This window comes from Callospermophilus lateralis, chromosome 20, assembly GCF_048772815.1.
Source record: "Callospermophilus lateralis isolate mCalLat2 chromosome 20, mCalLat2.hap1, whole genome shotgun sequence".
Lineage (NCBI taxonomy): Eukaryota > Metazoa > Chordata > Mammalia > Rodentia > Sciuridae > Callospermophilus > Callospermophilus lateralis.
This window is the reverse complement of record NC_135324.1, coordinates 2,283,153-2,295,321: the sequence shown is the minus strand read 5'-3', so window position 1 is coordinate 2,295,321 and position 12,169 is coordinate 2,283,153. Positions and strand designations below refer to the sequence as shown.

The 12,169-nt window shown below is 37.6% G+C and overlaps 1 pseudogene; it reads right to left on the bottom strand.

Annotated features, from left to right (window-relative positions):
• The window catches only part of LOC143385699 (uncharacterized), a 44,127-nt pseudogene that overhangs the window by 25,254 nt on the left and 6,704 nt on the right, over positions 1–12,169 (bottom strand).

Here is a 12,169-nt window from a genome sequence, read left to right as displayed (position 1 = left end):
ATCACAACAGACACTACAGAAATACAGAGGATAATTACAAATTATTTTGAAAATGTATACTCCAATAAAATAGAAGAAATTGAAAGCATCAACAAATTTCTTAATTCGTATGATTTCCCAGACTGAATCAGGAAGACATACACAATTTAAACAGACCAACATCAAGTGAGGAAATAGAAGCAGCCATCAGAAGCTTACCAACCAAGAAAAGCCCAGGGCCAGATGGATACACAGCCGAGTTCTACAAGTTCTTTAAAGAAGAACTAATACCAATATGCTTCAATTTATTTCAGAAAATAGAAAATGAGGGAGTACTTCTAAAATCATTCTATGAAGCCAATATCACCCTGATTCCAAAACCAGGCAAGGACACAAAGAAAGAAAACTTTAGACCAATATTTCTAATGAATGTATATGCAAAAATTCTCAACAAAATTCTGGCAAATAGAATGAAAAAAAACTTATCAAAAAGATTGTGTACAATGATCAAGTAAAATTCATCCCAGGGATGCAAGGTTGGTTCAAAATACAGAAATCAATAAATGTAATTCATCACATCAATAGACTGAAAAAATAAGAATCATGATCTGCCAAAAACTTTTCTCTATGAAAATGATTTTTGGAAACTGACCATATTGTCCCTCTTGGTCATGAAGTCCAATCTTTCTTTTTGTTGTTATTCTCAATTTGCTAGGGGTTTGAATACCTGGGTCAACATCTATAGGAAGATGGTGTGCGATTTCTATTCTTATGTTATCTGGTAATTCCGGCCTCACAGAAAGAATTAGTCAATTTTCATCTATTTTTAGATGTAATCAAGAATTATTGTTACTGATTCCTTATTACATGTTTGGTACAAATGACCTGTGAAGGCACCTTTCAAAAATGCGATTAGTGTTTGGTATTTTTGGTGGGTTGATTTTTGGAGCTGGGTTTTTGCCAGGTTGGCCTCACATTCCTTAGCCCAAATCCTCCTCCTGCTGTAGCCTCACAGGTAGCTGGGACTAGTGGCATGAGCTCCCATATCAGATTTTCAACTTCTCAAAAATATTTGCAATTAAGTTAAGTGTTGATTTGTAGGCTTATTTTATATTTCTTCACATCTGGGTCTACTACTGTATTCTACTGATTCCTGAGGTAATTTTCAAAGTTCATGATTATCTAGCAATTTATCTATATTTTGTTGTTTTTCAGGCTCAAGACTGTCTTGGCAATTAAGATGGAATGATGAGCAAGCATAATGTGGGGAAATGAGAACCTGGCATTGTGTGAATTGACCAATGTCTCAGGATGCCCTGTGCATGATGGAGAGTGTGCACACATAATACTGAGAGATAAATGAAGCAGAAAAACTAAATTATCATTTTATTTAGCCTAATAAGTGATTTTGAGTCGCTTTTATATGTTTTTACACACTTGTTTAATTTTTAGGGCAGAATCTAAGTATTTTACCATATTTAAATTAGGTTATTAAAGGTTTTTTTTTTTTTTTTTTGGTGAGGTATGTAAGTTAACACCAAACAAAAACAACCCAACAAAAACAATCCTTGTATCTTCCCTTGATATTCCTTTTCTCTTTTCTCTCTCCCTGTTCTTCCACCCTCACATCCAACATTTGTAAAACCAAGAACTTCTCATGGATTAGGCTACTGAGGTCTGGGATGTCTGAACAGTATACTACAGTTGTGTTGTGTATTATTTTATCTCCTATTTCTACATTTTTAATTTAATTTTTACATCTGTTTTTTGTTCCCTCTACTGTCTTCCCACCTACATGTCTCCTCAAAATCACTTTCTCTCTTTTCTCCTGCTACTATCCAACTTCTTTTGATTTCTTTCACCCTAAGATCTAAGAACTCTGTATCCTTACCTCCTAACCCCTCAACATCTCATCCTACACCCCATTCCTGGTTCTCTCTTTGTCCACACTAGAAACTGCAGATCCTTTTGCAAACCTACTGTTTATATTGTAGATAATGATTGAACTCGCCTTTTCTGTATATTGTGACAAAGCCATGAACACCTTAATAAGAGCTATTAGGTTTAAGGCTGCATATTGTTTGTATTGGGAACTGTGAATACCGATCTTCCACTTAAAGGAGAGGTTTTGGAACCCGTTAGGGACACTATAAGCCTACAGGGTAAAAACTGTAACCCCTTCTAGCTGTGCTTTCAAGGTAAGATGCACGAACAACATGAAAAACCACGGGAAGAATGTGCCTCAAACAACGAAACTACATTATTGGAATCCATGGTCAGAACAGCAGAAGAAATTACAGAGAAGGAGTGGAGGAGGTACATTGCAACAGATCCACACCAAGGCACATTATACTGAAAATGCCTAGAATACAGAATAATAGAGAATTTTTAAAGCCACAAGAGAAAGGAATCAGATTACTATGGGGAAAACCAATTAGGATGTGTGCCGACTTCTCAACTGAGACCCTGAAAGCTACAAGATCCTGCAACAAGATATACAAAGCTCTATAAGAAAATGGATGCCAACCAAGAATCATATCCACCTAAATTAAACTTTAGATTTCAATTTAAATGTTATTCTCATGACAAAATAAAAAACTTCCATGATACACAAAAGTTAAAAGAATTTACAGCTAGAAAACCTGCACTACAGAACATCCTTGGCAAAATATTCCATGAGGAGGAAATGAAAAACAATGAAAGTCAGAAAAGGGAGGTATCACTCTAAAGGAAAAACCTATCAAAGACAAACCAAGTTAAGTAAAATACCAAAAATAAACAAAAATAACTTGGAATACAAATCTTGTCTCAAAAAATAACCCTGAATGTTAATTTCTAAAACTCAGCAATCAAAAGACAGACTGGCAGATTGAATGAAAAAAAGAAGACCCAACAATATGCTGCCTTCCACAGACTCATCTCACAGGAAAAGACATCCACAGACTGAAGGTGAAAGGTTGGGAAAAATCTTACCACTCACATGGACTGTGGAAGCAAGCAAGGGTTTTCATCCTTATGTCAAATAATGTGGACTTCAAGTGAAAGTTAATCAAAAGGGATAAAGAAGGACACTACATACTGCTTAAGGGAACCACACACCAACAAGACATAACAATTAGAAATATACATGCCCCAAACAATGGAGCATCTATGTTCAAACAAACTCTTCTCAAGTTCAAGAGTCAAATAGACCACAACACAATAATTCTGGGTGACTTTAACAAATATCTTTCACCCTTAAATAGATCTTCCAAACAAAAGCCCAACTATAGAACTCAATAATACTATGAATAACTTATATTTCACTAACATATATAGAATATCTCATTCTTCAACAAGCAAAGACACTTTCTTCTTAGCAGCAAATGGATTCTCTAAAATAGACCATATATTATGCCCAAAGCAACTCTTAGCAAATACAAGAAAGTAAAGGTACTACCCTGCATTCTATCAGATCATAATGGAATGAAATTAGAAGTCAATGATAAAAATAGAAGCTACTCCAACACCTGGAGACTAAATAATATGCTAGTGAATGAACAATGGGTTGCAGAAGACATCAAAGAGGAGATTAAAAATTCTTAGAGGTGAATGAGAACACAGAAACAACATATCAAAATCTCTGGGACTCTATGAAAGCATTACTAAGGAAAGTTCATTGCATGGAGTTCATTCCTTTAAAAAAAGAAAAAGTCAACAAAGAACCTAAAATTACATCTCAAAGACCTACATGGAGAAAAAAAAAACAAATCACCACCCAAAGCAGTACAGGACAGAAAACAATTAAAATCAGAGTTGAAATCAATAAAATTGAAACAAAAGAAGCAATTTAAAAATTGACAAAATGACTGGGAATGGAACCACCATTTGACCCTGCTATTCCTCTCCTCAGTCTAAACCCAAAGGACTTAAAATGAGCACACTACAGGGACACAGCCACATCAATGTTTATAGCAGCACAATTCACAGCAGCTAAACTGTAGAGCCAACCTAGATGCCCTTCAGTGGATGAATGGATAAAAAAATGAGGCATACATACACAATGGAATATTACTCAGCAATAAAAGAGAATAAAATCATGATATCTGCAGGTAAATGGATGGCATTGGAGAAGATAATGCTAAGTAAAGTTAGCCAATCCCAAAAACAAATGCAGAATGTTTTCTCTGATATAAGAAGGCTGACTATAGTGGGGTAGGGAGGGGGAGCATGGGAGGAATAGATGAATTCTAGATAAGGCAGAGGGGAGGGAGGGAAAGGGAGGGGAAGGGGATTAGGAAGAATCATGGAATGTGATGGACACCATTATCCAAAGTACATGTATGAAGACTTGAATTGGGTGTCAACATACATTATATACAAACAGAGATACAAAAATTGTGATGTGTATATATGTATTAAGATTTATAATGCAAAAAAAGAGAATAGCATTATTGTAGATTAGGTAGAGGGAAGTGAAAGGAGGGGAAGTCAGGGGATGTAGGGATAAGAAAGATAGTAGAGTGAAACTGACACTGTTACTTTATGTATGTATGTGGCTGTATGACCCATTGATTCTACAATATGTATACTCAGAAAAGTGAGAAATTATATCCCATCTATGTATGATACATCAAAGTATATAAGTGCATTCTACTCTAATGGATAACTAACTAAAAGAAATTTCTTTAAAAAAAGACCCCGGTAGAGCCAATGGTGCAAGTCCACAAAGGCTGGAGAATCACCCATTAGAGAAGCTTGGAGCATAAGCCAGTGACCGCTTCCCTTGCTTTTTTCCAAACCAAACCAAATCAAAATATATATGTTCATTACAGGTATTCCCCATGCTTTCTGACTGAGCCTTCTGGAAGCACACTCACAGACACCTGCAGAGATCTTCCACACCAATTCTCTGGGTATCTCAATCCACTCAAATGGACAGCTGCCATTAACCACTTCAACAATTGAAGGAAATGGAATCCATCTTTAGGAATGTCTACACTCCTAAGCTCACTGCAACACTATCCCAAACCTAAATTTCCATCAAAGCATAACTCAGTAAGAAGAACCTGTAGTCTATTATAGATAATAAAGAGAGATTTATCATTGTGTTTCCACACAGACATATCACTATACATATATAACCTTTTCAGTTTTTTACAATTATCTTGAGAGAAGATCTTTTAAGGTACAAAGGGTCTCACTAACATGCGGAGCTGGCTCCAAGATAGTGATTCTCCTCCCTCAGCCTCCCAAGTCCCTAGCATGACAAAAGAAATGTGCCTTCACACCTCACTTATTGCTCAGCTTTCAAAAGAAGGATGATGTATGTGGCAGTGGTGTCAAAATGTGAAGGTCAGCCTCAGAAGTTCGGTAACATTCTGTCTTAAAACTGAAAAACAAAATTACTGGGGATATCTCTCACTGGTAAGGCAACCCTGGGTCCAAACCCCAGAAAAAAAGAATATTCTCCAATAACATAGATGAAGCTGAGGACCTCATGCTAAACGAGGTGATCCAGACACAGAAATACATTGCATACTCTATGTGCAGTGTCTGGAAGAAAAAAAAATGGATATGTAGGGAAAGCCTGGTGGTTATCAGGGAGCATCATCAATAATATCACATCATATATACTGGAAATTCCAAAAGACAGGATTCTGTTCTTAGTGCGGAATTATGAGATGTGATGGGTTTTATTATCACATAGCAATTGCACATATTAATGGGATTCAGTGTGATGGTTTTATATGTGCGTATACATGTATTCATAATATCCAAATACCCTCTTCTACCCTTGATGCCCCCACACACTCCTCAGCCATACTAATCACTATTCCACTTTCACATGATTTTATTTCAGTTAACATATATGAGATGTGACACTTTTTTGTGTATATTTCTTCACTTAGCATGACCTCATCCAATTGCATCTATTTTGCTGACCATTAGAGGAGTCTGTTGTGTTGATGACTGAGTAATATGCCATGGTGAATATATAACATACTTTCTAGTGGACATGTTAAATTGCTTACCTACATCACTGACTTTTCTCTGAATGTATATTGTTAAACATACTGTTATTGAACTTGAATTTATATAACAAAAGAGAAATAACTACAAAAGAATGAAGAAACTGGGAGTGGGGGTACATACCTGCAGTCCCAATGGTTTGGGAGGCTAAGGCAGGAAATTCACAAGTTCAAAGTCAGCCACAGCAAATTAGTAGGAACCTATATAATTTAGTTAGACCCTGCCTCTAAATAAAACTTTTTAAAAAAGGGAAATAGCTTTGTGGTTGAGTGACACTGGGACCAATAACTAGTACAAAAAAAAATGAAATGAAACATTAGCTGGCTGCACAGGTACATGACTGTAATTCCAGTGTCTCTGGTGGTGAGTTCAAAGCCAGCCTCAACAATTTAGCAAAGCACTAAGCAACTCGGTGAGATCCTGTCTCTAAAATACAAAAAAGATCTGGGATGTTGCTGAGAGGTTGAGTGCCCCTGGGATCAGTCCCCAGCACCCAAAACAAAAAGAAAGCAGAAGAATAAATAAAACATTAGACTGCTGAATATTTATGATTTCACTGTTCCAAATATTTGGGCAAATACTCCCAAGTTCACTTCATCATCAGTTTATAATTGAAATCTTTAGTTATTTGTTTGTGAGAGAAAAGAGAGAGAGAGAGATGGTCCTGAACTCACCATTCCTTTGCTAGTTTCTGCCATAAGCTAGGAAAGGAGTTCTGCCCATTGTGATCCCCAGAGCACTAAGGACTCAGTCCCTTCTCTTCATGGAAGAATGCACCTTGAGGAGTGGATGTGGCTTGACTGCTCAAGTGGAAAAGAGGTAAAAGGGACGCAATGGTGTGGATGGGGTGTGATAATGATGACTTCTGCCCAAGTCCTATCCATGATCATCTTTTAAAAATGTACCCACTAAATGGTTTATTTTCATATATGTCTTCTGTGATCCTACAGTTAAATGTGAGGGAAACTGTTCTCCATACCCAGGTAGCTTAGCATTGATTTTCTCAGTCTGCTGCCTCACAATTTTAAATACCTAGTGCCCCTTCCTCAGAGCCTTGACCTCATGTCTCTTTTGCTTATATTTTTTAATATCTGTGAAATCTTCAAATTCTAAGTTGCAGGTGAACCCACATTTGATGTTCCACTTCTAAGGATAAGGATAGAAATTTTCTCTCATTGTGGCCTCTACCTTCTACTCACAAAAATGGGACATTATACATGTTTGCAAACCTAGATATTATCCTGAGCCAACCTGTAATATTAAAGTCAGGAATGTAACCCCTGGGGGAGGGAGCTCAGTGGTAGAGCACCTGCCTAGCATGTTTGAGGCACTGGGTTCAATCCTCAGCACCACATAAAAATAAATATATAAAATAAAGGTACTCTGTCCACTACAACTAAAGAAAGCAAAAAAAGACTATAATCCCTGCCAGGGGTTGTGATGGAACATGCATGTAACCTCAGCTGCTTGGGAAGCTGAGTCTGGAGGGTTACAACTTTGAGTCTAGCCCCACTAACTTGACAGGATCGTATCTCAAAGAAAAATGAAAATGGGATGATGATAGAGCTCACTGGTAAAACACACCTATGTCCTATCCTCAGGACCATCACAGGGGGAAGTTTTTAATTCCTGTCTTCATTCTATGAAGTTAAAGTACTACAAGGAGTAGGATCCCTAAGGATGATGTTATATTTTCTGAAAACAAGCCATGTTAAATGTTCAAGTGTTCACATTTCTTGAAAAATTCCCAAGCATTTCACTTTTGATATTATGGTCATTAGAACTATCTCTTTAATTTTATGTTTGCTATTTATTATTCTTATGCACATAAACAACTGATTGATCTTGAATTTTGTTACTGTTCTGAGCTCATCTGTTGCTTCTAACAGTAATTAGTGAACTCCTACCTTAAATATATCCATTTAAAACCACTTCTATCTCATACCTTATTTTGAAAACCAAAAACATGAGAAAGCAAGAAACACAAGTAAGTTGCAATACCTCTTTGACAAAGGCAGATACTGGTGAGAATATCAGCAAAACTATTCCCTACAAGTCAGAAACCAAGACAACAAGACCATAGTCTGCCACAAACACATTACCAGGCAAGGAGATGAGAGACACACCAGCCAGCAAACTTCCTGTTCTCAATTTAGAAGAAGACAGAATCAGGAAAGAATTCCACCTATCTCCAAAACTAAAACAAGTGTTATCAGGAAATCTATTTGATTATCAGAATTCCCCATGTTTAAATCAGGGTTTTTCACTGCAATTTTTTTTAAATGTCACATGTAGCTTCAGAATATTTCTTATGGCATAAGTTATGAGACAGCCTAAACAAAAGAGGGGCTATGTCCTCAGGGTAGAATATCATTCACATCTCTGATAAATTGCAATTCAGGAAAGAAGCATGAAATAGTAATATTTCATGTTGGAGTTGTCTGCCCAACGTCTTGCTGTTTGGGGTTTTTTTTTTTTTTTTAAACAATAAGCTGGTAACCTTCAACTATATTTTGGAAAAGATTTGCACAACTTTGACAAAAACTACCCTGGTTTAGCAAAGGTCACATTAGCATGAGCATTTGGTCACATGGTTAATTTAAATTGCAGAAAATAGGGAGGAATCCAAGATGTGGGCTAGAGGGAAGCTGCATGCTTTGTCATTCTGTGACCTAAGATTCAAGCAGTGGAAATACTGTTTCTGAGAGTTCTTAGAGGACCCCTGACCACTGCTCCCATGCAGGAATGCTGGCCACAAAGCCCACGCAGGTCCTCCAGCCACCGTGCACAAGCAGGACCACCAGCATCAGCACCCACACAGGACTCCTAGCTGCTCACCATGGAGGAATCCTGGTGGTCACTGCCCCCCAGGGTCCCCAGCTACCTCTCCTGTGTGGATCCCCATTACCAACGTGGGACACCCCTAGTTACCTCCATCTTGGGACACTGCAACCTCTGCCATAGTCTCCTACATGTGGTGGCCTGCACCTGGGGACACTGGACAGGGTCTGGAGATAGCTGCCACTCACAACACTGCATGCCACAGAGCTGGATCCCAGAATATGCCACACAATGCCACCACCAGATCAGACACAAACAACACCCTATCCCTGAAAGCAGTTGCCTCCAACTTGGAAGACCTTTGTTGCCATCTTTAGTTAGGGCAACTCCGAGTTTGGGACATAGGCTGGGGCCTAGAAGCAATATCAAGGTACCTAGAGTCCCCAAATCCCCCTTTCTCCCCAGGAGCCACTAACCCCACTCACTTCTTGCAGCCACATGGCCAGTCTATAGTTTGCAGAGCTTGGTCCTCACCTGCACCACAGCTCTCTGCAACAGGTGTGCAGCCCCCAGGGCACACCCACAAAACCTCTGGGGAGAGAGGTTTCTGATTAGGAAGTAGAAGTGGAGGGCGGAGGGAGAGTTCAGAGACTAAATTAGAGGCCAGGAATTGTGAGGTCTCCAGGTGGGCCCCAAAGAAGATCCTTAGGGTACAGTCTCCCATGGGGACTGGCAAGTGCTACACACCACTTCCAGGAACTCCACCCCCAAGACCAACCCTCCCACCCTAATAACTTTCACCATCCTGAGGATGGAGACACCAGCAAACAGACAACCCAAACTAGTAGGTGAGAAAAGATGCAGGAAAAATACTGAACTCCAACAAAAACAATCATGTATCTTCCTTTGATAATTTTTCCCCTCCTTTGTCTCTCTCTTCTCCTGCCCTCACATCCCCAATGTTTGTAAAACCAAGAACTTTTCATAGGTTAGGCTACTGAGTTCTGGGAGGCCTAGTATATTACAGTTGTGTTGTATATTCTTTTATCTCCTATTTCTACATTTTTCATTTCTTAAATTTTATGTTTGTTTTTTGTATTCTCTCTACTGTCTTTCTACTTGTCTCCCCAAAATCACTTCCTCTCTTTTCTCGTACTACTATCCAACTTCTTTTCATTCCTCTTTCACTCTTCCCAAGATCTAATAACTCTATATCCTCACCTCCCACCTCCTTAACATTTCATCCTACCCCATTCCTGGATCTCTTTGTCCACCACTAGAAACTGCAGACCCTTTTTGCAAACCTACTGTTTATATTGTAGATAATAACTGAACTCACCATTTCTGTGTATTATGACAAAGCCATAGACATCTTAATAGCAGCTATTTGGTTTAAGGCTGCATATCATTTGTATTGGGAGTTGTGTATATTAATCTCCCCCTTAAAGGAGAGGTATTTGAACCCTGCAGGGACACAATAAGCCTCCAGGGTAAAAACTGTAACACCTTGAAAACACAGAGCTAGAAGGTGAGATACATGAACAACATGAGAAACCAAGGGAAGAAAGTGCCCCAAACAAAGATGCTCCATTATTGGAATCCATGGCCAGAACAGCAGGAGAAATGATAGAGGAGGAGTTGAGGACATGCATAATTAAAATGTTCTCTGAATTAAGGATTATGGAAGAGAGCAAATACAGGCAAGCAAAGGATTATTTTGACAAAGAGATACATACATACAGGAAACAAAAGATTACTTCAATAAAAAGAGGTTCTGGAAAAAACAAACAGAAATTCTTGAAATGAATAATAAAACAAATAAAAAACTCAATAGGAAGCATCTCCAACAGAATAGATCACTTAGAAGACTGAACCTCAGACAATTAAGACAAAATACATAATCCTGAAAATAAAGTTGACCATAGTGAAGATGGTAATAAACCATCAGCAGAAGATTCAAGAATTATGGAATAACATGAAAAGACCAAATCTAACAATTATTGGAATAGAGGAAGGCATAGAAATGGACAATCTATTCAATGAAATCATACAGGAAAAATTTCCAAACATGAAGATTGAATTGAAAAATCTAATACATGAAGCTTACAGGATGTCAAGTGTACAAAATCACGAGAGATACACACCAAGGCACATCATAATGAAAATGCCAAGCATACAGAATAGGGAGAGAATTTTCAAAGCCACAAGATAAAGGAATCAGATTACATAAGGGGGAAAACAATTAGGATCTCCACTGATTCCTCAACCGAGACCCTGAAAGCTACAAGATCCTGCAACAACACACACTGAGCTCTAAACAAAAATTGATGCCACCCCAGAATCATAGCCAGTAAAATTAAACTTTAGATTTTGATTTCAATATGTTATTTTTATGACAAAATAAAAACCTTCCATGATACACAAAAGTTAAAAGAATTTACAACTAGAAAGCCTGCACTACTGAACACCCTTGGCAAAATATTCCCTGAGGAGAAAATGAAAAACAGTGAAAATCAGAAAAGGGAAGTATCACTCTAAAAGAAAAACCTATCAATGAGAAACCAAGTCAAGCTAACTACCAAATATAAACAAAAACAACTAGGAATACAAATCATGTCTCAATGATAACCCTGAATGTTAATTTCTAAAACTCAGCAATCAAAAGACATAGACTGGCAGATTGAATGAAAAAAAAGAAGACCCAACAATATGCTGCCTTCTGGAGACTCATCTCATAGAAAAAGACACCCTTGACTGAAGATGAAAGGTTGGAAAAAATACCACTCATCTGGACTGCAGAAGCAAGCAAGGGTTTCCATTCTTATAGCAAATAAGGTGGACTTCAAGTGAAAGTTAATCAAAAGGAGTAAAGTAGGACATTTCATACTGCTTAAGGGAACCATACACCAACAAGACATAACAATTATGAATATACATGCCCCAAACAATGGAGCATCAATGTTGAGCAAATAAACTCTTATGTTCAAGAGTCAAATAGACCACAACACAATAATTCTGGGTGATTTTAACACATCTCTTTCAACTCTGGACAGATCTTCCAAACAAAAGGAAAACAGAAACTATGGAACAATAATACAATCAGTAACTTAGATTTAATACACACACACACACACACATATATATATATTATATATATATATTATATATATGTATATATATGTATATATAATATATATATAAATATATATACACACACACATACATACACACACACACACAATGTTTCATTCTTCAACAAGCAAAGACACTTTCTTAGCAACAAATGGATTGTTCTATAAAATTGACCACATATTATGCCACAAAGCAACTCTTAGCAAATACAAAAAAGTACAGATACTACCCTGCATTCTACCAGATCATAATGAAATGAAATTAG